The sequence below is a fragment of the Bison bison genome, unplaced genomic scaffold, assembly GCF_000754665.1.
Source record: "Bison bison bison isolate TAMUID 2011002044 unplaced genomic scaffold, Bison_UMD1.0 scf7180017858052, whole genome shotgun sequence".
Lineage (NCBI taxonomy): Eukaryota > Metazoa > Chordata > Mammalia > Artiodactyla > Bovidae > Bison > Bison bison.
This window is the reverse complement of record NW_011488625.1, coordinates 2,987-8,152: the sequence shown is the minus strand read 5'-3', so window position 1 is coordinate 8,152 and position 5,166 is coordinate 2,987.

Genomic DNA, 5,166 nt, shown 5'->3' with positions numbered 1-5,166 from the left:
ATGCTGGGAAATATTGAAGGCAGGAGGAGAAGGGGACGACAGAGGATGAGATGGCTGGATGGCATCACTGACTTGATGAACATGAGTTTGAGTAAATTCTGGGAGTTGGTGATGGACAGGGAGGTCTGGCATGCTGTGATTCATGGGGTCACAAAGGGTCCGACACGACTGAGTGACTGAACTGAACTGAACTGAACTGAAACCCATTCTATACTTTGCAGGTTGCTGCAACATAGTTCATTGTCATTTCATATCTACTGGCTGATTACAACTTGAGTTTACTGTTAACTCATCATTGAACTCCAAAATATAATTGGCATAACTCTAGTTGTATTAATGCGATAGGTGTAGAATAAACACCTTACGTTCAAGATCATATTACATTTTTAATTCTGATTCTGCATTAACTTTTAACAAAGCTTAACAACTTTTAATGTGTTTGTGTCTAAAAGTAATCTTTTGTTGTAACTAGTTTTAAGTGTAGAGTTTAGCCACTGTATCAGTCAGTCAATTCAGTCACTCAGTCCTGTCCGACTCTTCATGACACCATGGACTGCAGCACACCAGAATTCCCTGTCCATCATCAACTCCTGGAGATTGCTCAAACTCATGTCCATCAAGTCTGTGATGCCATCCAACAATCTCATCCTCTGCTGTCCCCTTCTCCTCCTGCCTTCAATCTTTACCAGCATCAGGGTCTTTTCCAATGAGTCAGTTCTTCGCATCAGGTGGTCAAAGTACTGGAGCTTCAGTTTCAGCATCAGTCTTCCAATGAATATTGAGAATTGATTTCTTTCAGGATTGACTGCTTTGATCTCCTTGCATTCCAAGGGACTCTCAAGAGTCTTCTCCAACACCACAGTTCAAAAGCATCTATTCTTTGGTGCTCAGCTTTCTTTATGGTCCAAATCTGACACACATACACGACTACCAGAAAAAACATAGCTTTGACTAGATGAACCTTGGTTGGCAAAGTAATGTCTCAGTTTTTTAATATGCCATCTAAGTTTGTCATAGCTTTCCTTCCAAGGAGCATGCATCTTTCAATTTCATGGCTGCAGTCACCATCTGCAGTGATTTTGGAGCCCAAAAAATAAAGTCTTTCAGTGTTTCCACTGTTTCTCCATCTATTTGCCATGAAGTGATGGGACAAGATGCCATAATCTTCAGAATCTTCATTTTCTGAATGCTGAGCTTTAAGTCTGACTTTTTCAGTCTTCTCTTTCACCTTCATCAAGAGGCTCTTTAGTTCCTCTTCACTTTCTACCATAAGAGTGTTGTCATTTGCATATCTGAGGTGAGTGGTATTTCTCCTAGTAATCTCATGCTTCATCCAACCCAGTATTTCACATGACATACTCTGTATATAAGTTAAATAAGCAGGGTGTCAATATACAGTCTGGATGTACTACTTTCCCGATTTGGAACCAGCCCATTGTTCCATGTCCCATTCTAACTGTGGCTTCTTGTTCCGCACACAAGTTTCTCATGAGGCAGGTAAGGTGTTCTGGTATTCCCATCCCATTTTCCACAGTTTGTTGTGATACACAGAGTCAAAGGCTTTAGCATAGTCAATGAAGCAGAAGTAGATGTTCTGGAATTCTCTTATTTTTTCTATGATCCAGTGGATCATAGAATTGGCAATTTGACCTCTGGTTCCTCTGCCTTTTCCAAATCCAGCTTAAATATCTGGAAGTTCTCAGTTCATGTACTGTTGAAGCTTAGCTTGGAGAATTTTGGTAGCTTAAACAATAAAGAACCTGCCTGCAATGCAGGTGACCCAGGTTTGATCTCTGAGTCAGAAAAGTCCCCCAGAGAAGGCAATGGCTACCCAGTCCAGTATTCTTGCCTGGAGAATCCCATGGATAGAAGAGCCTGGTGGGCTATAGTCCATGGGGTCAAGTAGAGTCAGACACGACTGAGTGACTTTTCTTTGCCTTTTCTAAATCCAACTTGAACATCTGGAAGTTCTTGGTTCACATACTGTTGAAGCCTAGCTTGGAGAATTTTGAGCATTACTTGGCTAGCATGTGGAATGAATGCAATTGTGCGGTAGTTTGAACATGCTTTGGCATTCCCTTTCTTTGGGATTGAAAAGAAAACCTTGTTGTGTAACAGATCTCCAGAACTTTTTCATCTTGCAAAACTGAACTTGCACACCCCTTCAGCAAAGCCTCCCTATTTCCCCCTTACCTCCAGTATTAGAAGCCAGCATTTTACTTTCTGTTTTTTGAATGTGACTACTTTAGATACCTCATGTAACTAAAACTTAGAATATTTGTCTTTTTGTGTCTGGTTATGAGACTTAGCATAATATCTTCAGGGTTCGTACACGTTGCAGTAAATTAATGGATTTACATCTTTTTAAAAGCTGAATACTATTCCATCATATATTTATGCCACATTTTGTTTATTTATTCATCCACCAGTGACACCTTGGTTGTGTCCATCTTTTGCCTATTGTGAAAAATGCTGCTATGAAATGGATGCACAAATATCTCTGATAGTCACATTTTTTTTATTTTGGGGAAATATATACACAACCATGTGACTACTGAATCATAGAGTAAATATGTTTTAAGTTGGAGGGAACCTCCAAAAAACTTTACATGGCAGCTATACCATTTTACATTCCCATCAATAGTGCAAAATGTTCCAGTTTCTTGACTTCCTAGCTAACCTAACCTCTCTCTTTCTTTCTTTTTGAATACTCATTCTAATACTTGTGAAATATCATCTTGTTGTGCATTTCACTAATGATTATTGGTGTTAAGCATCTTTTCATACTTTGTTGGAAACATGTAGTTCATCTTTGAAATTTTTCTATTGGGTTATTGGTCTTTTTAATTGTAGAAAAACATTTTATATTCTGATATTACCCCTTATCAGATATAAGATTTGGAAACGTTATCTCCCATCTCATAGGGTTGTTTTTTTTTTTTTTCTTTTCCACAGTGTTTCTTAAGTTTTTTTAGTACACTGGTTTCTCATCTTCATTTTGCCTATTTTGTCTACTTTTATTTTTTGTTTCGGTGCTTTTGTTATCATTTTCACTACATTAAACCAACAAGAAGAGTCAACAGTTGTATATGCACACCAAATATAGGAGCACCAAAAACAAAACATACACTAAGAAACATGAAGGGAATAATTTAAACTAATACAATAACAGTAAGGGGTTTAACTACTGAATTCAATCAATGGAAAGATCACACAGACAGAAAATCCATATGGAAATACTGTCCGAAATGACACTTTGGACATATGGATTTAGTGGAAATATACAGAATATTTTATTCAAAAACAGAAGAATACATCTTGTCAGGTGTATGTGGAATGTTTTTCCAGGATAGATCACATACAAGGCTGCTAAACAACTCCCATTAACTTTAAGGTAATTGAAATTATATCAAGAATTTTTTCTCATCATGGAAGCATGAAGAGAAATAGACTACAAGAAAAAACAACAAAAACCAAAAACACATAAACAATATGCTCCTAAAAAACAAATGGGTGACTAAATTAATTGAAGAGGAAATTTTAAAAAATGTGGAATTAAATGAAAAGGAAGATGAAACTATTCAAAATCTGTGGGATGAAACTAATGGAGTTCTATGAGAGAAGTTTACAGTGATAAAAGCCTACTTCACAAAATAAAAATATCAAATAAAAAATCAAATTTCACAAATAAAGGAGCTAGGAAAAGAGAAAAAACAAAATCCAAATTTACTGAAAGGAATGAAATAATAAAGATCAGCCCCAAAACAAAAGAGACTAAAAAACAATAGAAGAGATCAATGAGACTAAGAACTGGTTCTTTTAATAGATAAAGAAAAGTAATAAACGTGTAGCTAGACTCACTATGAAAAAAGACAGAGGGCCCAAGTAAGTAAAATCAGATGTGAAAAGAAGATACAAGGAACACCACAGAAATACAAAAGATTATAAGAGATTATTAGTAACTATTTTATGTCAATAAAACAGAAAATCTAGAAGTGAATAAAAACTGTACAACCCCTCAAGACTTAATTAGGAAAAAATAGAAAATATTATAAGTCCAATAATGAATAAGGAGATTTAATCAGTAATGAAAAATCACCCAATAAAGAAAAGCCAAGGATCAGATGGGTTCAGGATGAATTCTAGAAAATATTAAAAATAATTAATGCCCAAAGTTCTCGAATTATTCCAAAATATTGAACAGGAGGTAACACTCCCATACTCATTGTACAAGGCCAGCACTAGTTTAATACGAAAACAAGATAAGGCCACTACAGGAAAAGAAAACTAGAGCTCTATATCTGATAAATATAGATTGAAAAGTTCTCAATACAGCATTAGGAAACTGAATTCAATAGCATTTAAAATGATCGATCATATACCATTGTCAAATAGGATTCATCCAAGGGATGCAAGAATGTTTCAACATACACAATCAATCAAAGTAATAAAACACATTAACAAATTGAAGAGTAAAAATCATATGATCATCTCAATGGATGCAGAAAACACTGCTACCAAAACTCAGTATGAATTTGTGATAAAAAACTCAACAAAGTAGATATAGAGGGAACACGAAAGTGAAGTGAAAGTCACTCAGTCATGTCCGACTCTTTGTGAGCCCAGGGACTATACAGTCCGTGGAATTCTCCAGGCTAGGATACTGGAGTGGGTAGCCTTTCCCTTATGCAGGGGATCGTCCCAACCCAGGAATCAAACCCAGGTCTCCTACATTGCAGGCAGCTTCTTTACCAGCTGAGCCACAAGGGAAGCCAATACAGACCATATGTATGTGAGAAACCCACAGTCAGCATCACACCCAGTGGTGAAAAGTTCCAAACTTTTCAACAGATGGGAGTGCCAACTCTTGCCATTTGCATTCAACATAGTACTGCAAGTCCTAGCCACAGCAATCAAACAAGGAAAAACATAAAAGAATCCTAACTGGAAAGGAAGAAGTAAAACTGTCAATGTTTGCAGATGACATGATACTATATAAAGTAAATCTTCCATTCAGTTCAGTTCTCGCTCAGTCGTGTCCAACTGTTTGTCATCCCATGAATCACAGCCCGCAAAGATAAAGTCTGACACTGTTTCCACTGTTTCCTCATCTATTTCCCATGAAGTGATGGGACCAGATGCCATGATCTTAGTTTTCTGAATGTT